Below are 23919 nucleotides of genomic sequence, written 5' to 3'. Positions count from 1 at the left end.
CGGTTAGCACAACTTGCAAGAACACGACGGGCCAAAGCTGGCGCTTCTTGCTTGCTTTGCGTACGCTGTGTCACGGCCTCTCGATGAAAATACACAATCTAGCGGCTGTGAGTGTGTTAACCATCATCATAGACCAAAAGTGTTGTTAGGCCTGCGCATTTTATACGCGCACCTGGGCAGGATAATAAGTAAGCGATTTGAATTTCCGAATGTTTATTTACTGAACACTGCAGGCATGAAATTTTCAAGCAGGAGAGGCAAGTAATATAAAACGCAATAATACCTGAACAATTACAGTTATACAATAGAAAATAATGTGTAATAGAACATGTGTTGTCCGGAGATGGTGCACACAATGCTCACATGCCTGAATTCTCATTGCACGTCGTGGGCCTAGAACACCACACAACCGCGCATTAGTTACTGCAAAACAAACTAGTTACGACGTTAGGACATAAAACCGTCGTCTCCGTCGTTTTCCGCGCTGATCTCAAGTACGCATCCATTGTAACTAGCCAAACTTTCTACTGTATGTTTGCGGCCGCGGCTCCAAAATCTCGCACAAGCGGTTCGACGCTTGCACATCGGCGCAAACTACGCGCTCTCATAATTTATTTTGCACTGAAAAAAACAACAACAAATTATTCAATCCAAACTTTACATTATGCAAAACTCAGTGCAAATGGCGAAGTTCGTGCGAAATCTGAGTGCAAGCGAGCGAGGAATTTAAGAATGAAGAGCATGACATATAGCGGGTTATCTTACCCTCGCAACAGTAAAGTCAACGCCGCAGCATGATGCAATTGTGGGCAGCTGCACTATGATAGGTGGATTTTTTTTTACGTGTACTCGTTTGGGAGTGCTCCTTTCATTTTTTATAACGCAGTATACCTTCTTAAAAATGACCGCTTTGCAATATCACAAAGCCATTTAAAGCCAGAAGGACAAAGTGTAGGCAAATCCATGCACTACCCACCATTCCCTTATGTTCCATTGCGCATGTAGACACCAGCGCCACAACTCCCTCTCGTAATTGTATGAAACTCTATGGGCTAGGTGATTACTTATCGCCGCCCTGTTTAAGAGGGGGTGCCGAAAACCATCGTCGTCTTCATTCCACTGTCTCATGGCAGTATATGCTTCAAGGACACTGTCGTGTGCACTTATTGCATGCGTGCTTGCACGCTCCACATTCTTCTTATGTATTTTTTCGAAGCTCAGAACTAACATAACCGTTTCCCCCTTCCGTTTTGCCATGTATATCAAGTACTGAAGTACAAGAAGCACAAGAACCTACGGTTGCACGAAGCCGTATGCATATGGGTGTGCAGACGCTTTCGCACGCCTAAGTAGATTTTGGCGAGGAACAAGTGTCCTTTGTCGTGCTATCGACGTACATAAGTTCTCTTAACGTTGTCGAAAATAATAAATGTTTCATGTATTCTACGCCAAAGGCAGTTTCTCAAATTGTGATTTGCTGCAAATGATTCGTGGGAAAAAATGTGCTACTTTCCAGCTTTGCAGTACTGGCGGCTTGCTGCATTTGTTCCCGCTAAATTTACCGGGCTATTTGATTATAGACAATAGCCGCGAAAGCCTTTCAGGGCCGCTGTTGTGCGAACCGCCAAAGTGTCTATACAATTAACAAACGTGCGGACACCTTGAGGTTAACATTTCGCGTTAACAGCACGACATTTTGTAGGGGTTCTCAATTCCGTGGAACTATATATACATTCGTTGGCGAGACCTGTATGGCAGGTCGCGCTTCGTAACGTCCGCTATCAGAGTGCCTCGATGCCCTCCTCGCCCGCCGCTTCGAACAGAGTGGAGACAAACGCGCCGTGTGCTGCGGCGCTGGGCGCATGAATGGCGGATACACACGAACCCCGGCAATGCGTCGCTACAGCGTCCGCCATTCGTGTGCCCAACGCCGTAGTAGATGCCGCGGTTGTCTCCACTCTGTACGAAGCGGCGGGCGAAAAGAACATAACGCGATGCGCCAGAAATGCGATGCGACACTGTCGCATTCATATAAACGCGGCTGTAGAGGCACCGTACCCGCTTTCGCAGCTGGCGCTGCGGCTTTCCGTCGCGCAGATGCGAGCGCTTAGAAGGGGTGGCTCCATGGACAAACAGCTTAATCGGCACGAAGCGTGACTGAAAGCTGCGGGCCTGGCACGGAGGGCGCGAGCCAGAACGGCCGTTGTAACTGCGCGAAGAATGCCGCTGCTCGATTTATTCCTATCCCGTGACGCTCGCTCCGTTGCTGTCAGCTATCGGTGGCTTCCGCGAAAGAAGACAGATGTTCCGTTGACGCGCGCCACCTTGATTCACGCTCAAGGCCTCGAAGAACGCCGTCCTGACGCCGCTGGCGTGGCCAGCGTTTTCCGTGGACTCGACAGGCGCGGCCCGAGGAGGCGGGAATGGTGGGAACCCAGTGGCGTAGCCAAGGCGTGCCACACCGGGCACGTGCTCCCCCCCCCCCCCCCCCTTGAAATTTGTGTTAATATGCGGCTTGCCCAGTTGTTCTCGCCCCCTCACTCCCCATCAAGTACGTACAACCCCCCCCCCCCCTTCCTCTCCGTTAAAAAGAAAAAATTCTGGATACATCACTGGTGGGAACCGACATGCTTGGCATACGCGGACAAACCTACTGCGTCCATTACACAGACGAAAACTTACGGAGCAGAATAGCCAGCCGAAGCGAGGTCTGAAGGGGGCGCGTTAGAAAACGCCGCTCTTCTGTTTGTCCTCTCGCTTGCACGTTGAATGAATTCTGGGGCTTTGCGTGCCAAAACAACGACTTGATTATGAGGCACGCCGTAGTTGGGGATTCCGGATTAATTTTGACCGCACGAAGACGTTTAAATCTACCGCGACCGCACGGGACGCGGCCGTTCTAGGATTTCGGCGCCCATCGAAATGCGTCCGCAACGGCCGGCGATTTGATCACGCGACCTTCTAAGCCACGCAACACCACAGCCGCTGCTAAGCCACAGCAGCGGGTCCGCGTGCACGTTTGGCTCTCCGCGGTGGCTTAGTGTATGTATACACGCGGCGTCCTTTTCAGGGAACGAGGCGGCGGTTTCAATACTGGGCCGCTGCGACCAAAATTCAACGGCAGGCAGCAGAATGCCAATATGGCCGTGCACTAATATTTGACTGCACGTAAAACTCAGCCATCGTTGCTCAATATTAATGCGAAGCCCTTACGGCTTGCCAAATGTTAGCTCACAGTGCGGCGTTGGCACGTCAAAACGCATTGACTAATTTAATTGATCGACCTTCCTCGCAAGCGCGGGATGATGCGCACGTGCAGCGTGCTATAAGCAGGTATTATCTCTTCGGTTTGAAATGAAAGCGTGCCACATAGTTTGATCACGTACACGAGGCCCTTTTCTCCCCGAATGTGTCCGTCCAAGCCACTGCGCATACACGAGCTGCGCGGCCTGCCGATTCCATTTTGCTGCTGGGCTAGCCCGCTGCCCCCAACAGCGTGCGTCATACAGGCTCCGTTGAGCAGCAGCAGGGCTTGGGCGTTGGTGGCAGGCTAGAATTAAAAACTGCCACAGGTGCAGACCAGTTCAAGCTTTGCGCGCAAGGTGTATCGTTGCGATAGCAATAACAGCGACAGCGGACGCGCGTGCGCGCCGTCACCGCAGTTTCGATGTCCCAGGTGCGACGGCGCATGCGCGGCCTATAGCGCACCGCGTGTTGCACGGAGCTACGTGAGCCAGGTCGGATGTGCGACGCAGCCGAGAAGGCTGTCGCGCGGTCTTCCCGCGTACGTGTCCAACGTTGCAGGTCACGTGATCTGAGCGGCAGCACGGAACGTCCGCTTTGGAGTAAAGTACGGCCGCTCTCGCTGCTCCCAAACGAAAGTTTTAAGCCGAGCTAGATCGACAGAGTATTCGTCTGTCGAATGCTTACTGTGATTGCGACTACCCAAACAAGTGCGAGCTTTACTTCGCGTAATATTCTAATACTTTGCTGTCGCTGCCAGTACTTCGGCTTTCAGACAAAGCTGCCACTTTATTATTCTTTTAAAGACCAGTATTGCTCTGATTATATGCATCAGTTCAGGTGGATTCGTGCATTGTCCATTGTGCATCGAACAACGCAACCAAGTTGAGGTTCGATCGACTTTATTAGAATTTGACTACAGCAAGGATTCCCTGAGAATTCGCTCCATTGCGGCATCCCCCGTTTATCACGCGCTACTTCAGCAGTCGAGACGAGCGCTGCCTATCGGGTACACGCGCATACCGCGATATCATAACCAATCCCTTCTTTACAATGCCGCGCACACTTGATGGAAGCCCGCAGGGTCCTTTCTCCCCGCTTGAAAGGGCAGGCGGAGGAGATTAGCCTGCAGCGTAAGCAACGCACGTCACGAGTGCAACGGAAACGCGACAAACATGCTGGCATTCTCTGCAGTTTTGATATCTGGCGGCTCATTTTCATCTATTGAAAGCAGGCGGTGGTCGATTGTTTTCTGGTCTTTTTTTTTTATCGCACTCATTGTTAGCTTGTCGGCAATGAGCGAACACGCGTTATTGCCAGATACTGGGAAAACTATACACTACACGAGTATTCTCCGTGGGCAATAACTCAGAAATTGTCGTTGTGTTTTTTTTTCTTATTTAACTGTTGGATATGCACAAATGCAATTACGTAACGGCGTGTACCATTCTAACACTCGATACAAACGTGACATCTTTCTCTCTCTCTCTCTCTCGCTCGCTTTCCGGGCCTATCTTGACGTTGTTCAGCGTTTCTTAATGGCAGTACCCGAATTTCTTCCAATATCGTCATTCCTATATAGGAGAATTTTTGGGTTTGTCCAATTAATCATGCGCCCGTCAGCTGCTGCCGCAAGGTGAAAACTGTAGGATGTGAAATTGGTGGTTTTGATTGTGTCCTAACAGACGTACGACATGTTGGATATATGCACGCACAATTTTTCTTTCTAGCAAAAAGGCTCGTTTTGAAATCCAGGGTCGGCTCCGCGCAAGTTCAATTACGCGTACAGTAATTCTTCCATGCGCATGAATTCCAGGTTTTCTGACATGCCTGTTCAAACTGACGATCTCTCATTCTATATCCATTGCTTCAGCTTCGCCCGAAGCGTTAAGTTCCTGCCGTGTTTCTTTTTTTTTTTTTTTCGCAAGTTCAATTTACCGCCAAGAATGAACAGGAAATACCTATAGTCACTTGCAGAGGGTACCTAAAATGTTCTGGAAACACTGGAGTGCGAGCAAAATAAAGGAAGCACAGAGTATGGCACAATTGCAAAGTATATTTGCCCAGCCCTGTCTGAGCTTACACCCTCATCGCCGCACTCCCAGAGATAGTCCCTAGTGCCGTCAGATATTTCATGCACTGTCTTCAAAATTCCGTCTCTGGTGAAACTTTTCTTTCTTCCAATTTTCGGCCGTGAAAGCGGGAGGCTCTACGCGGGTAAATACAGTAACCCGCCTTGAGTCAGCCGATTCCATCTCATGCTGCATATTACCCAATTTCGTCGCACCACCTCTGCCGCTCTCGACCGACATTCCCTTACGATGGCGTTTGTTTACTACCGCGCTTGTTCTCTAATCCATACTGACGCCTTCCTGTCTTTGAAAGTTACGGCTGTAATTTTATTGCTATACCAATTATATGCACACTCCAGGCGAAGTTTTGTCGTCCCAGTGGTGTTCCATATATATTGATTATATGTAGGCTATATCTATGCCGTATATGGAATGTAGATGGTATACCATTCAAGTGCCCAAGTTGCTCAAACCATGTTCGTGACTGAATATTTCCATATAAAGATTTTTAATTGTAGTGCTGAAACAAGTCATGAAACATTCGGCGGACAACGCATGACTTTTATCGTAAATATTCGCAGACTCGGTTTTGACCTTCGACCAAAACTATCAATTTTTTTCTATTGCCTATAGTTGCGCGTTTCGTAGATTCCTCTAAAGCTTTTCTTGTCCTCCAAGTTGCAATGCCATACATGTTTATTTATAAAACTTCCATTAACTACAAAACACATACATTCACAGACAGATGGAGACGAAGTAAGCAGCAGTGGTAGAACAAGGAATGCCTCAGACTGGCGCTAGTGAACGTATACGACTTGTCCTGAAGACGAGTCCTCTTGTCAGAACACGGGCTCCACGCTGATACAGTCTGTGTTCTATCACTTTTGGGACGTCACTCCCAGTAAACACGGGCTCTCGCCTCCCCGAAGCTCCGATTGTCTTAGCAAAAAGATCGAGCCGATTAAGTCCGCTATAATCAGCGAACGAAATTTGCGTGGAAGCAAAACAGTAAAGCTTCTTCACGGGCGAGGTGGCAAGTTTATGTGCATAGTGAGCATAGAGCGACGGGCGATACGAAATCTGCCTGGTGGCAGGCTTATCTGGAACTATATACTTTCGCGGACCGACAGTCCGCACGCGGTCGCAGCATAGATGCTTCCTCGCCTCGTCTGCTGAAGGATAGAGCACTCCCCTCGGCGCGATTACCGCTTGAGCACGCAACAGCTGAAGGTCGTGTTTGCAAATGTGCGACACCGTTTCTTTTGTTCCGCCTTGCTCGCTGCTCACGTCATTCTCTCCACCTGATGTCAGGTCTCGACATCGCCACTGGCCAGTCCTGTCATCGCCTCCCCGCTGCAGCGCCGTGGTGCAATTCTCTGAGACGGGGTTCGCGAGGTAGACGCATGAGGTCCGCGTGCACGCCGGAAGAAAAGTAAACAGCAAGCGTTGACGCGAAACTTTACACTCCCTGTATGTAGCACACCTCTGGAATACCGCGCAAGATCACGGGAAGAAGGACACTTAAATGTGGTGAACGCTGATCGAACAAGAATGTTGTTTGGGGCCGAACGTTGGTTGGAGCAACGCCCTGACGAAGACAGTCCCGTTGTGGGAACGCTGCCCAAAGCATGGCCTCCGAAATCAGGCGACGCGCACCGTCTTTCGCACGCTCTCGGAAACCATGGCTCCAGACACCCCTTGTTCGGCCATGGTCTTGTTAGCAACCTCTGGAATGCGTTTTCCGCATATATCATACAAGATACTCGGGCAACAAATATTTGAGATACAGATCCAATATGCTACCGCAATTATTATATCCGATGCGATGCATTCGGAAATTTCGTATTATAGATCTATATAATGTAGCAGCAAACACGCATGCACAAAAATGTTTGCATGGGAATTTCTTAAATCCGACCAACCTTGTTTCATTTCAATGAAATGTTTGTTAGTATCTCAGAATTTGTTTTTCTTGCTCAAAGTATAATATTTACATTCCGAAACAATCTTTCTTTTGCGGTTGCTTTAGCTGCTTATCACAGAAGCTCTTTCATACGCTGCGCTGTCACCGCGTGTACGCTATGGCGGCATCAGAACTTGCACTAAGGACGCTGCACGCATTGGCGCCTGCAGCACAGTATACTGTGGCTGCGAGCAAGTGTCATGGCACCGACGCAACTAAAGACAAAACAATCAAGAAAGCAAAAGGCCGGCTGCGCGCAGATGTTCGCACGCTTGCTTTTGTCGAGACGGCGCGAGCGCCACCACGTGACTCTGCTCCACCAATAGGGACGCGCAGACCGCATCGCCTGCCCTCGCTGGAGGACTCTGGTGGATAGTTAGAAGAATGTGGGTGCCTTTAGTTTTATTCGGGTGGCTTAGTGGCAGCAGTATCAGCTTTAAAAGCGGAGTTCAGCCAGCATTTATAGTTTTGCACGGTGATGTTGTGATACCCCCCCTCCCACCAGTATCCTGTACCTCAAGATACACGATGCATTCTTTCATGTATCGGAAATACAGATATTGATGCACGTCTTGCCAGACGTATCATGATGCTGTTGTGATACCCCCCCTCCCACCAGTATCCTGTACCTCAAGATACACGATGCATTCTTTCATGTATCGGAAATACAGATATTGATGCACGTCTTGCCAGACGTATCATGATGCAGATATAAGATACCCAAAGAGTATCTAATATTGTATCTAAGATAAATGTATACCTTCGATTGTGCCCATCACTGAGTTCAGATGACGGCAGCGTTGACAGCGCCCCGGTCAAAATTTAGGAGAGGAAAAAAGGCGCTAACCATACAAGAATAAATGCGGTAATTGAATATCGCTGAGAGAGGCCATTGTCCTACAATGGACTTGATGATCACGATAACGATACGCAGCAAACCCAAAGTTAATGGATGCTTTCGGCCCAACCTGCAAGTGAGGCCGAGCCGCGGTTGCGTACTGTGGATGGATGGATGTTATGAGCGTCCCCTTCGGAACGGGGCGGTGGGTTGCGCCACCAAGCTCTTGCTACTATACTGCCTAATATCCTACCTAGGTTAAACAATGAAAAAAAAAAAATAACACTATGAACTACCACGCCCAAATTTTCTGATCCCCTATTGCGAACTGTGCTTTTGTACGTCTCCGTCTTTTGTCGTTTCCCTACTTCCACCAATCATCCAATGTTCCACCAATCCTCCGCTGTTCTGAGCACGCGCAGCGCCACCTACGCTGTTCCATGGGCACACGAACCGCTTGCGTCTGCCACAAGTGTCTCAAATAGCACTCGCAACGGTGCCGTGCCTGCCGAAATGCTAGCGCACCTGTACGGAAACCTTGGACAACGCGGGAAACACAATTTTTCCGCGAACGCTGACCTTGTGGTGGCAACAAACACTGCTCCCTCTCTCTCTCTCTGCTCGTCGCCGCCAAACTTTGTTGCAAGATCGCTTACGTTCCGCGCAAGCAGCCTCCGGTAATCCCCCGTCGCCGGCTCCAAATTTCTGGCCCGCTTAAGGCCTCAGTTTCATGAAGCCATGCATATTGAGCGTACTTTTGCGGTCGGGACAAAAGGGACCCTTGGACAAGGCATCATGTTAAGGTGCAAAGCGTTTGGTCTGCTGTACCGAAATAAAGTGCATCGAACTTGAAAAGAAAGCTGGAAGACGATTCAACCTGCAGTTGAAGCCGATGGAAGGCAATGTCGTCCTGGACGAGTTAGGGGAGATAATGGGGCGCATGAACCGTAACTTTTATTGTGAGAGCCACGCTACAGCGACGACGGATCGTTATCCTCATTATCATCGTCGTTATCGTGATCATCATTATCGCTACGATTATCAATTATCGTGCTCACAGTCACCATCAACATCATCACAATCATCGTCGTCTTCATAGTCATCATCACCAGCTCTGTCAAATCTTTAGAATGCGTAGTCTCGGGACCGGCCCACGAAAGAGGCCAGAAACAGATTAACAAGTCACATCCGATACATAAAGGTGGCGGTAACTCGCCAAGGAAGACGTGTCTATAAATAAAAGTAACATAATCGAGAAAGGTGACACAAAGCAGAAGTTCACAGGAATAGGTTCCTTTTTCACAAGTACGGCGACCGGCCATACCTCGGGGCGTATTTTGTAACGACGCATTTTCCATTATTTTCAGCTTTTCATCACTGGCTGAAAAACTTCCATGATGCCGTTATCGCAGGTATCAGCCACTCGGCACTGCGTATTAGGAATGAATGTAAATAAAGTGGTGGATCGTTATAAAATACAGAACGTGAAACAACAAAGATCAATACAAAACGGGAATTATGGGCCCTGTTTTGTATACACCTATTTAATCTTTGTAACGATCCTGTCACGAGCCTCGATAATCATCGACATTATAATAAATAACTAAATAAAGTAATTTCTCATTCGTCCGGGGTCACACTTTTGTAAATATCAAGTAAATCACCGGCGGATCCCGCGCATATGCGGTGACAGAAAAAGCTTCCTTTGATGTTTACTGAAACGTCCGCACTTTTCCTCCACTCCTATGTAGCTCGAAGCTCCTCGCTCATTGCAGCCCCTCTTCCTATTTTGTTCACTTCTATCTCCACGCTCGGCTGCTTCTGTTGGCTGCATGTCGGTTTCTCAGTAGCCAACTGCAATTTCCTATTGCCCACTTCTTGCATCCTTTCTGCCGGTCTAATGGGGAACCTACCCACTGACACATTCCACCCATTCTGGGGGAATGGTCAAGAACGTTCACGTACCCAGTGACACGTGCTGAATGGCCCTAGTTACTATCTGTTCGGACATATATCGAGTGGCACCTATACAGTGACTCAAATAGTTGCAGGCTCGGCGAGGCAGCAGCCAGCCCCCACAAAATATGAGGAGGGGTGGCCAGGAAAGCTTCGCGTTAACCTAGTAATGCCAAAACACAGTTCCGTTGGCTGTTATTTCTGGCCATGGAGAGTCCGTCATCAAAAAAAGGCAAAATCAATATTTTTCACTTACAACCTAATTATTGTCATCATCATCAGTCTATATGTCCACTGCCAGGATGAAGGCCTTTCCCAGCGATCTCCAATTACTCACCGCAGGTGCTTTGTAGAAACCCACCTCTGAAGCAAATAAAGTGTATTCGCTCTCTATCTCTCCAATTACGTTTGTCTGGCGTTAGCCTATTCCAACTTTCGGCTGCAAATTTCCTAATTTCATCGCCCCCCTCACCCTAATTTTCTAGCGTCCTCGACGGCACTTCCCTTCCCTAATTACTGTATTAAATATGCAATCAGAAACTGGTTTGTTAATATATCCACAGCTGAAACTTCACTCCATCATGTCGAAAACGAAACTATGGGTTTCGCATTTGGTTCTCTCGCTTCAATCACCATTTTGAGGCATCAAACTCGGCGTAGCATATGTGATACGTTGGACATTGCAAAATTCAAATTGTTGTTCAAAATATTCTATAACGATCTCCGCCATTGTCGCCAGCCACGTTCACTACAGGATTTGCCTACATTTTGACGACCCCTTCTGTAGAAAAAAGAAAAGCCGTACTGCGCAAACTCAAAACCATCTCTATACATTCATGTTCTCTTTCTCTTTGGGTTCAGATGTAAACCTCTTACCACTCAAATTTCAGTGTATAGATAAACCGCGATGCTTTATAGCTCGTCCGTCGCTATATCAGTGATAATTGGACAGCAATACTCAAACGGGTAAGTTTATGTATATGTTTGTGGGTAAGTTTAAAACTGGTAAGTTTACACCAATCTGTTATCCTGTGATGTTTGTTTTTCGAGACACTGGATAGATAGCAATTACATGATAATTAAGCTGGATTTATTGAAATGTCTTCACTTCCATTTTCAAATTTTTTTAGCGTTTTCAGAATACTGCGCTAGAAGGCGCAGACGTCAGCCTGCGATCACGATCAAGGGGCCTGATCACGATTTTCGGATCGCGATCGCCCAGGTCCGGATCCCGCCGGATCGCGATCGCAAATGACTGTGCAGCGCAACACCCGATCGCGATCAGAAGTGTACCTGTGACACCAGCATAAGACGTTCGCGACCATTAGGCCAGTGCCATATCACTTCCACGCTGGGCCAGCTGCCGCAGCGTGGAGACGTTAAGTGCCCAATGTTGCTATTGCGCGAATCACATGTAGATTACAATGGCTGTCAGACAGTATGTGGTTTTCGGGCAGCAAGCGTACGACAGTTGAAGAACAAGAATATTGAGAACTAACAAAGATAAGATATGCGGCAAACGTCGGTGCTGCTGATGATGATGATTGGGGTTTAATGGCGCAAGGAACGTCGGTGCTAACCAAAACAGTGCGCAGAGGCAACGCAATAATTTAAGAGGAATGATACACTGAGTTTCTTCATGGATGTGATCTTCAAATAGGGTCGATTTATTCGATCGTTCAAAGGGCACATCTGATCGTGTGCCTCCTACTTTTCCGACTGCTGAAGTTTTTTTGTGCACTAACCTGGAATAGTGTGCCCACTGAAGTACAAGCTAACAGAAACCTCCAGCTTACCAGTAAACGCATTAATCTCTGTAATCACGCGCCATAAATAATCTCTTCAAGACCATTGACTGATCTCTTGCTTCTGAATGTATCGTCTCTTGATTGTTAATTCAATATGTCTTGTCTTCTTATAAATGCATACCTTTTATAGGCCTCTGGATTACATACAGTGACCGTCTTGTTTTGGACCACATACTAGCTGGTCGGGTTGCTGGTAAACATTGCACGCGTGTTGTTCTTAACAATGTACAACAATGATTCGATTAAGTAATTGATCGACTCATTTATTGATTGATGTAGAGTATCCGATCTCGCAGGTTATCGCGAAACACCACCAGCCCCCATTACGAACTGCCAGGCATAGCAGCGCAAATTGCTCGCCATTTTTTCAGTCGTTCGCGATAGGGAAGGTTGGCATTCACGTGACTTTGTACGGTGAAGCTGCAAAGAAACATGCACAGAATTACCCGAAAGTTTCGCCAGCTGCAGAGATATGCGCGTGCTATAGAACCAGAAGGTTATGCTTGTTTGCAGCGCAGCACCGAACTATAATGTCACGACTCAAAGTGCTGAAACAGCCGTTGCAAGAGAGCAGCCTTAATCCTACCATATTCCTTTCAATCGCTGGCCATAGGCGTCCCTCAGTTTCTTTTATATATATATATATATATATATATATATATATATATATATATATATATATATATATACACACGCACACACACACCTTTCATGTCTCAATGTCGTCGGCGAATACCAGCAGAATGGAACTATTACACAATATTTTTAAAGAAATTATTTTAGCGTTGTTCACGACGTGCCAGTCAGTCAAACGGTACTTCGACCTTTATTTTTTTTATTTCCTGCTAGCTTCTATTTCGTTGATCATAGTTGCTTGAGTGAGTCTTTACGCGTCAGCGTATTTTAGGGCTACAAATTTTCGATGGCGCTGCACAAAAATTAGGCAGACAAGGGCTGATGGGTGGCTTCGAGCGTCATTCACGCCGAAGAACTTCAAAAGATCAAGAGACACGGGACTCGATTCTTCAGCAGCTGTTTCGAGATGCGCAAAAAACAAGGCGGTGTAACTACGTCTGTCGCCCCTCGCAGCTGTCTTGCGTGAAGAATGCAGCTGCAGATGATCGAAATTTCATCTCTCGTTTCCTTTTCGCGTTCACAGCGCGTAGCAACAGCATTTAGCGCTCGCATCGTGATGAGCAAGCTCAATGTGAAAGAACTGCGGACGCCTGCGATCGGCTGCGCGAATGTCTGCTCGGGGAAAAAACAAAAGAAAGCAAAAGCAAAAAAAAAAAAAAAAACGCGAGACATTCTGCTCAGTCTGCAGTACTAAAAGAGAACACAAGTAAACGCAGCCATCCGCGACGGAAACGCTTGGATGAAAATAGTTTAGGCAGGCGCGCACATACCTTAAATGGCACAGTCAAATTAAGCAATGGCGCCGGTTGCTCTGGTGCACACGCGTCGTCATCATTTTACCTTTTTTTTCATTTCAGCGTATAGACGAGGAAATGAGGAGGCAAAAAGAATTCAGTGTCATGCCTACACGATTCATACTCACTAAGGCTCACTGAAAGTCGCACAATTTATTTCATTATACCTTAAAGAGCCTCTGTCAGAGGGTATTACATAGGTTGCGGGGGTGGGGGAGGCAGACAAGATAGACCTAATATTCAAATAAAGGTATCTCACGCAAAATGTCGCAGCGTAAGCTGGAGGAGCGGCTCCATAGGAGCTCCATGATCATCAGCACGCACTAGAGGGTATTTGCGGCGAAGTCTCTTACCGCCGTATTCAGAAATGAATCAAGCCCACGCTTGACCTGATTTAAATGACGCCTATCGTGAATGCACACAAGGAAACGCAATGAGCGTCTTGGCCGCGTTCACACCAGGCGTCATTTGTATCAAGTCAAGCATGGGCTTCCAGTTGAGATGCATTTCTGAATACGGGGATTAGCGTCGTTTTCGCGGGAACGATCTGAACTGTCCAAGCGGCATCGACGGCGAGCGACGGCTTGCGATTCCCTCTGCACTGCGGTCTGCTGAGCCTGACGGTGCCTGGTTCTACAGCCGCGCGCGTTTTACGATTAGCTTCTTCAGCAGCGGTTCGTAGCTTGCGAAGATACGCCATAAAGGGCACCGAAGTGTAAATACCGATACATAGGCCACGTGGCGCACATGCCACCTCCCATCACCCGTAGCCCGACACGATGATGACGCTTATGATGATGATGATGATGATTTCAGGCGTCCCCTTTGATACGAGGCGGTGACAGACAGTCACCTAGCCTGCTTGAGTTAACCAGGTCCAGCTACACGCTACATGCAACTGCTACATGTCGGGACACCTGGTGTAATACAGCGCAACTGCAATGCAAAGTTTGCATTGCAGTTCTTTTTCATTCTGGCATTTATATACATCTCCTTAATCTGCTTTTTCTTCCTCTAGACAACCCACTCATTTCTTGGTCGATCCTCCAAAGTGGGTACAGGGGCCACATACAAGGTAGGAAACCCGAACAAGCTTGTGCGGTTACCTACGCAAAACTGCTACATGGCGTGAGACCTGGTGTGATAATATGCAAATGCAATGCGAAGATGCGCTACGCCTCGAGCATCTCACATCGCGCGACAAGTGGGAGGATACGATGCTAATGATGACGATGATAATTATGATGATTTATTGGCATTGCCTTTGAAATCGGGCGGTGGCAACAGTCACCTAGCCTGCTTCATTTAATTAGGTATGCCATACATGTATTTCATCTATGCATGGCGCGCCAGCCTGTGACTTTTCTTCAAGACAATGCAACAATTTTTTGGCCAATCACCCATGGTGGGTGGGAGCCTGGCGATAGCTGCGACGGGCACCGGACACCGCACACCGGCGGCGGCAGACAACGCCAACCGAGAGAGCTATTGAAATGAGCCCATAACAGCTGACGCTGTGTAAAGAACGCTGCAACGGCAAGGTCAGTACTCTGCCATAAAACACGGCGGAAAACAGGATACACGGCAGAATGCCATGTAAACTGAGGACATGTGTCAAAAACTAAAAAAGAAAAAAGCCACTGGCATGATACACTGCCAAACGGAGTACACGTTAATGACAAGTAAAAAAGAAAGAAAGAAATGGTCTTAACAATGCTCGCGAATACGCGGAATCGTATTCACTCCGGAATCACGTGAACTCAGAATTGCATACTCTCGCGGACTGAAAAATAAAAATACGCAATAACAAAGATTTACAGTCCATTTAAGCACACATGAACTCACAACAACTCAGATTCACTGGCAAACGCGTCAGTGAACCTGAGCTTTTGTAAATGAGTTCGCGTATGTTTGAATTGATTGAATCAGGGGACCCAGAGCGGAGCTCTGCGTCAAATAACGTTTTTCTCTCTCAGGTTAGCTGGACTCACTGACTCAAACTCACGTACATTTCCACTCGCGTCGACTCACCCCGATTGAGACTCAAAAGTTAAGCGGTTTCGCTCAGACTAACGTCCATTCAGACTCACTTCGACATACACAGACTCGGACGGGCTCATCACTGAGACTCGGACTCACACGGGCGCACTCGGACTTAGACTCAGAGGCACCCGCGAGATTGAGTCGACTCGCGGTCGAGTAATTCGCCGACGTGTGGACCCAAACGAAAGTGGCTAGAGTGTTCGAAAGAAAAAAACAGCTCTGTCATCGTCTTCACAAACGTCATCACCGCTCGCCGGCAATTCAGATACAGGATCCACAGAAGAGGCTCTCACAAAAACACGGAGGAAGAACAAGCCGCAATATCTCGACTGCTCCACAAGAGCAGTGGGCGTGTACGTCTGGTGCACTCGAGCGATAATATCGCTGCAGCCACGTGATCGAGCGCGAATTGGCTTCGCGTTCACATTGTTGGATCTGGAGGACAATCTCAATTGCTGTCCCCCATATTGGACCTTGCCGTTGGATGTGGGAGATGGCCGAGGTTGACGAGGACTTTGAGATGAAAAGTGGAGGTTTATTTACATTATTTACAGTGAGAGTAGAAAGAAATTAACAGTCATACAGTCATTACGGGCCGGCAGCAACTCCGACGCTGCGGCCCGTGGCAAGAAGCTCGAAAGAGATGAATGAAGGAATGCACTCTTGCTGCTCCCGGTCTCTGGCTTTTAACCCTTTCGCTGTCTCGAAGTCACGTCACGTTCGGCCAATCGGCGAGCCCGCTAGGTGGCGTCATTTTCGGCCAATGGTAGGCGCCCGTGCGATTGTGTCACACCCGGAGCACAGGGTCGCTCCTTGGGCCCCAATTGTCCGAGGGCTTACTTCTCTCTGCGGTATTGCCTTCCCGGTCTGCAACTGCCTTCACAAAGGCGGATGGGGGGATTGTTGCCAGGGCTTCACGGTGCATTACAGCCGTCTTGCCTCGGGACCCACGTTAACTGGAACAGTGCCAGGCTCTCGCTACACTTTCGGGAAGAGTCAAGCAGTGAATAGCTCCACCTGCGGCGCATGAGGTGGGGGACGCCAACTCATTTGCACGTGCCGCGCCTCGGGAACGGGGTAGATCTGCTTCTGCGTTCCTTACTTAGGTGTTGCGCGATTCGATGTGGTCTGGTGAACTCGAAGGAGGCTCAGGAAAAGTTCCCGTATCTAACAACATGTGGTACGTCGGCCCAGTATTCGCGATGCTTCGTTGATTTCATGGCTAACGCTCTCGTTGACTGAAATCGTAGCATTCAACTGCACCGCATGTTTCTCGCATTAGAGACATCGGCAAAGGCGATTTGCTCAGTCACTGCTGGTGCATGGTCCCTGGCGATGGTCCGTCTTTGTCGCAAGAGTGCAGGTGTTGCCAGGCCACAAAAGACAGGCGACATTCGCATTGGCAAAAAAAAAGGTTAAAATAGAATTAAATTCTGGGGTTGTACGTGTCAAAACTACGTTTTTATTACGAGGCAAGTTGTAGTGGGGGACGCCGGATTAACCACCTGGGGTTCTTTAACGCGCACGCAATGCACGGTACGCGGACGCATTTCACCCCCATCGAAATGCGGCGGGGATTCGGTCCCGCGGCCTCGGGCTTAGTAGAGCAGCAGCATAGGCACCACGCCACCACGGCGGGTGGCAAGACGATTATGCCGTTTGAGCGTGATGGCCTAAGAGTTGGCAACACACCATCGACAGAACTGTAACGCCGATGTGCTTTTGTAATTCCACGTAACAGGGGGCCGGGGCCGCGTGAGCCGTTAATATCGCCTGCCCCCTCTCAGACATGCTCGAAAACAGAAAAAGAAAAAGCGAGCTAGGAAGAAGTCGGAGAAACAGCGACTCTATAGCACGCTGTAAGTTAACGAACTTCATAGAGTGATATATTGGTTGATAGATTGAATGCTTGATCGACTGTGATTCACCGATTGTTTTTCACTGTCAGTGATTGATTTATCGATCGACTGACTGGTTGACGTGTTAGAGCAGCACCTGAATTGTGCGCAGGATGTCGCCTAGTGGAAAGCGGCGGATTAATGTCGATGCCCTGCAGTTCTTTGCCGTTCGCGAGTGCCGCTTCGATAAGAATGCGGCCGCACTGAACACAGCAAGGTAGAAAGATGGGCGAGTTGGAATGATTATTATTTTTATTATTATAAAAATTGTATTTACTTATTAATTCAGGGCGAAAACAACGGAAGACGCCGAGTCAGAAGGACACAGCAGTCCGAAACATCATTCCCAGCAGCGAAACAGCCGATCGCCCAGAGAAAATGAGAGTTAAATTCACTTATTACGGCTACGTCGATGACGTCAGCGTGACGCAAGGCTCTCTGGGCAGAAAAGGTTAGAGAAAGTCGCTAGGCAGAGTTTTCGCTCGTATAGGGAGTATAGGCATGGGCTCTCTCTCTCGTTGTTAAATACCCGTTAACTTCTGCAATGCGTTCCGACAGCGACAGCAAGAGAGCGGTGTAGATCTGAGAGCAAACGGGGACAGCCGAATAAGTCCATATTCTAGCTGACATTAGGATTTTAAAAAGATCGAGCTGCGCGCACGCCATGTATTACGTAGGGTAGATAACCTGCCGATCATTAGATATATAGAATGGGTGCCAAGGGGAGGGAAGCGCTGTCGATGGCGGCAGAAAATTAGGTAGAGTGATTAAATTAGAAAATCTGCCTGCGGAAGTCTGGAATCAGCTGGCGCAAGGCAGACGTAATTAAAGATCGCTGGGAGGTGCCTTCGTTCTACAGTGGACATAAAAGTAGGCCGATGATAATGATGCGTTGCCACAATTATGACTTCAAGGGGAGTTGGTGCGGCCGTTCCACAGTGGCGTCGCCACCTGCCTTACGGTTTTACGTCGTCAATTCCGATTTTCAGATTTCTTTTATTTTACATTGATTTATTTATGTATTTATTTATTACAAGCGAAAGATCGTGCGTTGTCACTCGTTCGCTCACTTCTTCGCCGCGCTTTGGGTCGCTGCGGCACGCCGTGACGTCAAGAAAGTTGTCCGACTTCAGAACTAACCAGCGTCGCGCTTTCAAGCCGAGCGTTTTAACCAGTAGGTTGCGGCCACTTTGCCCGAGCGACCAGATACTACATAACTGTCCTTCATAATTGCTGTTCCGAGCAATCAAGCTAGAGTCGAGGAGTCACTGCAGTTTGGCACCTGTTATTACTATAGTTCTGTCCAAAGACAGTGTTAACCAGGCGACACGAGATTGCCGTCAAGTGTACTTGACTGTAGATACGTTTGAATGATCGAGGAATGAGACAGCGAGTCTCCTTGCGCGAGCTTCGTCATCACGGCCCACATACACCGGGGGACGCCGTTTCGGTGCCTGAAGTGCTCGCTGGTGAGGCGAGACGTGGCTCCCGCAGAACAATAAAGAAATTAAATGTAAGTGAGGAAGCAAACAAACAAACAAAAATTTCAAGGGGCACTTGTGTGAAAGCATTGCGACCACCGCGCCATGCTTAGAAATATCATGCCACAACGCAAGCTATACTGGGTTCGACTCGCACCAAAGGTCGAAGGTCTGACTCCCAACAAATGTCTGACTCCCAACAAATGTGGATTAAAGTACCTTATTTCGGTCTACATTAATTTGTCACGCCTGAATTTACTTCGCCTTAATTAACACCAAAGTTCGTGGGCCTCGATTCCCACCAAAAGCCCAGGGCTCGTAGCCTTCTTGTACCATGGTGTGGTAACACCGCCAAACGCCGAATTTTTCATCCAGGTAATGCTTTCGCATTAAAACACGCGACGCGAGCCGCGGACACGTTGCCGCGCACGCCTCTGTAATCACCAGCTGCGCGATTCAGCGCAGTAGCAGCGAGACAGCGTCGATGAAAAGGGGTCGTTTATCGCGCATACCACGGTCGCGCCGGGCGAAAGGGCTGCGTTCCCTTTCTGCAGCACACGTGCATGGCGGCTCCGCTATGTCGGCGCTGGAAGTTCGCCGCACCCGTCCAACGGCCGAAGCGGTTTCGCCCATTCGCACTCGCTTTGGTTCGAATTCATTGGAACCGGTCGGAACCGGTTCTCCTCTGCGCTTCCTTGTTACAACTGACGTAAAGTGCGCGTTTCCTAACGGCATTCGGGTGAGCATCGCAAAGTGCCGTGTTTTGCAGGGAATCTTGTACTGCGATGGTCTTTAATAACTCCCGACGAGCGGATGATGCTGGTATTAGCAGAAGCGCGGTTGCATGAGGAAAGTTATAAATAAAAAAGTAAACGCAGGAAGGAAAACAAAATATCGTTACAAAATGCGCCTTCGGAGTCGACGTTTGCTGGAGTGCGGTAGTAACACCTGGAAACGAAAAGCTCAGCTTAGGTGCGAAATATGACGTCGACGTCCACAGGCTCGGCCATGCGACGGCGTGCAGGCTTTGCGGCATGCGTGCAGAAAAAGAGAGATATTTATTTATTTATTTAAAATGCCCGCAGGGATGAAGCACTGCAGAAGAAAAGGGCACAGTGGCACACGCCAACAACAAAGAAGAAAGAAAGAAAGAAAAACACGACACATAATTGAGCAATTTCCGAAATAAAATCACGCAGTCAATAAAACAAACTACCCAAATAGTGCCATTTACTAGTTCATCGCGTACAGCCACCATCCCCCCCCCCCCCCAAAAAAAAAGAAAAAATTAAATACAACAACAAAACTCCTTAATTGCCTACTGCAACAGCGTGCTGCTTTCGCACCGCACTCTTCAAGAACATCTTTGCGATCTTCGCGCTCACGGAATGAAGCGCCACCGGAATATTTTGATACGAACACTCCACATGTGCAATTATTCGAGAGTCCCATGTCACGTCGCTACGAATTCGGTAAGTAGAGGTGATACGCGGACTCTGAGCCAAAAGTACGCCAATGTCACAGGAACTAGAGACGGTGAAGGCAAGAGTATGCGCAGTAGTTAGCCCCTTAACTGACGTACATGTACTTCATTTAGTGAGTACTGAACAAAGCGTCGTTTTCATCCGCTGCAGTACTGACCACTGTGACCTCCGAGTACACAGAGGTGCCCACTCTCGTAGTCTCTGTGGCGAACACACCCAAAGCGCGGGCACATTTCATTTGAACGTTTCCTTAGGGTCACGTGTTCGAGTAACGATATTACTTTTTTTTGCGCCACAAGGCAAGACTGAATCTGATGATGAGAAGATGATCTGACGACGACTTGAGCATCACGGCCTAGCCATCGGCGTAACGGAAATGACCGGACGGACAGAGAAAACTCGGTTTACATCTCTCAAGCGCTGTCGCAATAAGGCCAGTTGTGTACACGCATTCACCTGCACTATAGCGCGTGCGCTGCTTCACCCGTTCTCCCGTCCTTTCTTTCCTTCATTTCTGTCTGACTCGATTACTTCTCCTTCGAGCTTCGACCACAAAGAGGGCAAAGCCACGAAATTATGGTAAGCTGTTCATTGTCAATAAGCAGAAGTTCGCACAGGCCGGGTTTAAAAAAATCTTTGTTGGCAAAGGTTATTGAGGAGACGACCTTTGATACCGGATATACACCGCCCATTTTTCACAAGAGACCTCGTAGGGACGCACTTCTTCAACGGAAATAAGAAACAGGGGCCGAATTCGCAAAGCTTTTCTTTCGTAAGTGCTCTTTGCCATCGCTCGGCCGCCTCCGGTAATAATACCTTCTGCATGGGCGTTGGTTGCGGTTTGTTCTTGCGAAGAATTCCAGCGCAAGAACTTTGTAAAATATGGGCCCTGATTTACTGAATCCGTGCATAACTTTACCTACGGTATAAGCAAATACGTGAACCGGTTGTCCGCGGCGCATACACGGGGCACCTCCCTTTTCCACGTTCTAAATAGATCGAGCGATATCCGCTGTTTTTTGGGAAAGCCGCTCCTCGAATGTAGCGTGTAGCCCGTCGCGGTTGTCGTGGCGGTAGACGCACTCGGAATCGACGTACTCCCCTCGGAACTCGACAGTCGAGCGCGTGCGATGATGTTGAAGCAGCAGCACGTCACGGACGCTCGTGCGACAATGCACCTTAATTTTCAACCTACTCCTACATCAACTGTGTTTAGGAGCGCGAAAAAGAAAGAAAGGAGAAAGCTTGACGCGGCTTTGAGTGAGCACACACGGTGCCGCATAGATGGCAAACAGGCAGTTCAACAAAATGGCCAGCTGTGAGCGAGGAGGATTCGTGGTTTTTACAAAACCGCGATAAAGACGCAAAACGGCTAGAGAACACGGTTCGAGCGTTGCAAAGGAACGTATTAGAAACGTGCGTAATTTATTTGATTGAATTTTGAACTAATTGTTTTAGGGGACATACTGAAATTCACGAATTGGAGCCCTGAAGACATGTCTACTTGGAAGAATACACGCACGCACTCACATGTGTGGGCATGTATGTATGGTCTTCCGTGTACACATGTGTTCCAACTTGCCGGCTCCAATTCATACATTGCACTATGTTCCCTAAAGCAATCAGTTAAAAGGTTAACTAGTGAAATTGCTACTCAGTCCCAAAAGGACTTCTTGGGCATGTTGATGCTTAGATTTCCTAGGTATACTTTGTGGTGCAAGATACATTCTTTGAAAAGGGATAGAAGAAAGGAAGACAGTGAAGCGCCAAATTGGCGCTTCACTGTCTTCCTTTCTTCTATCCCTTTTCAAGAAATGTATTTTGCGCCACAAAGTATATGCTACTCAGTCGATTACGCATTTCGATACGTAACTTTCAGCCCTCCCACAGATCACAGAGCGTTTGTATGATACCGACAGAACGGGTCGAGTCAGCTTGTCAGACAGGAATCGGCCCGTCGAGTTCGTGCAAACACCATCGGGTCGCGATGAGCGAGCATCGAGTCCGGCTGAGCCAGCCCGACTGCATGGGTCTACCGAACAATTTGCAGCATGCGCGTTAACGCGGAAGGGTCGGGCCAACCAGCGCTGAGACTTGCGCAGACCCATGGAGACGTCGCGATTAGTGCACCGGCAACGGTGTCAGTAGCAGGAAAAGACAAGCACTGTGCAGTTAGGTTTATATTTGGCAAATATCGTAGACTTGATTCCCCATCCAACCTAATGCAATTAAACTGTATTTCTACGCTAGAAGCTCGCAGAAAATTTAGTCGCCTTTCATTCCTTTATAATTGTATGTTTGGTAACATAAAAATAGATCTACCTGACAGTATAAAACCCTTAACAACACGACGCACACGCCATGGCCATGAATTTGCACTAACCCCAATCTTTGCCCGATCAAAAGCTTTCAAATTCAGTTATTTTCCAAGAACTGTGGAAGAATGGAATTCTTTGCCGTCTGATATTGTTGGTTCCAATAGTTTTCTCGCTGAGTTGGAGTGTTACCTTCTCTCTTAGGCTTTATTATTTTTTTTCTTTTTGCTTTTCTTCTTTCTTGCTTGCTTTTTTGTTGTCTGTTGCTTTGCACATTCATGTTGGATGTAACCCACACCTGCTTGGGCCATCACATTGGCCTGCAGTATTTTGAAATAAATAAAATAAATAAATAAATAAAGTTAACGATAACACTGATGAAATAGAGCTGTTAAAGTCGGGTGCAGGAACCGGAAGCCCTGTTCGAACCGGCCGATGTACCGGCTCGACGCTGCGCGCGCCGCCATTTTCTAGACCCGTCAGAAGCGAATTCGTGTAAACGCGGCGAGTGCGATTTCCGACTCAACCCGTTAGCTTCAGGTCCGTGTGAAGATAGCCGTATAGAGAGCGAACAGTTGCCAGTTACTGTACATGGTTCAGCTTCTACCATCTGGCCCTCGGTTTACGATCGTCACGAGTACCGTATACAGGCTTTCAACAACCTTTAGCATGATTAGGCGAGGCAGGGTGTTCGAGCGATGTGACGGAGTCGATTGCTAAAGGGCTGGTTAGATAGGCACAGACGGGAAGCGCTGTATTCTCCATGCCAGCTAGCACGGAGTCCGCAAGGAAGAATAATACTGCTGTTATCCAAAATGTCCACCGCCTTTCATGTAACCTGAAGAAAATAGGGCTGTGTGGAAAGGTGAAAGTTGCGTTTCCTGCTCTGGATTGTCAACCATGTGCGAAAAGAAAACAATATTGTGCAATTAGAAACGCGCGTCACAAGAAGCACTGAGCTAAGCATAATGAATGCGACACCCGTGTCATTTATTATGTACTGTAATTCTGTGGAAAAACAGTACACCTGACAAACCAGCAGTTGCGTGATTAAAAGAGGCTCGAGATATTGGTTCCCAAACTTTGCCGAAAAATACATTGGCGTTCCAGTTACTTTTCTGCTTCAATGTTAAAACGAGGTTTTGTTAGGAAAGTAACTGGAACGCCAATTCATTTCTCCGCGAAGTTCGGGAATTAATTTCTCGTAACAAGAGTCATTCGGAGAACCCGATCCAAGTGGATCCGCCTTGCCAACTCCACAGGTAGAATTTGTACATTGCAATATGAGCCGTAAAGTCATTAGTTAAAACTTAATTATTTTTTGCTAATTAGTCGATTATTCATTCATTCACAAAATTTTATTGAAGTCCTGAAGCCCGGTCTTCTCA

At 47.9% G+C, this 23919-nt stretch overlaps 1 protein-coding gene across 1 annotated transcript in view; it reads right to left on the bottom strand.

The window, feature by feature from the left end:
* Positions 1 to 23919, bottom strand: part of LOC126529976 (cysteine dioxygenase type 1) — a 138490-nt gene that overhangs the window by 27602 nt on the left and 86969 nt on the right. The gene's annotated exons all lie outside the window — the stretch shown is intronic.

Source organism: Dermacentor andersoni, chromosome 5 (assembly GCF_023375885.2).
Source record: "Dermacentor andersoni chromosome 5, qqDerAnde1_hic_scaffold, whole genome shotgun sequence".
In the NCBI taxonomy this organism is placed as follows: Eukaryota; Metazoa; Arthropoda; class Arachnida; order Ixodida; family Ixodidae; genus Dermacentor; species Dermacentor andersoni.
This window is presented reverse-complemented; position numbering and strand designations above follow the sequence as displayed.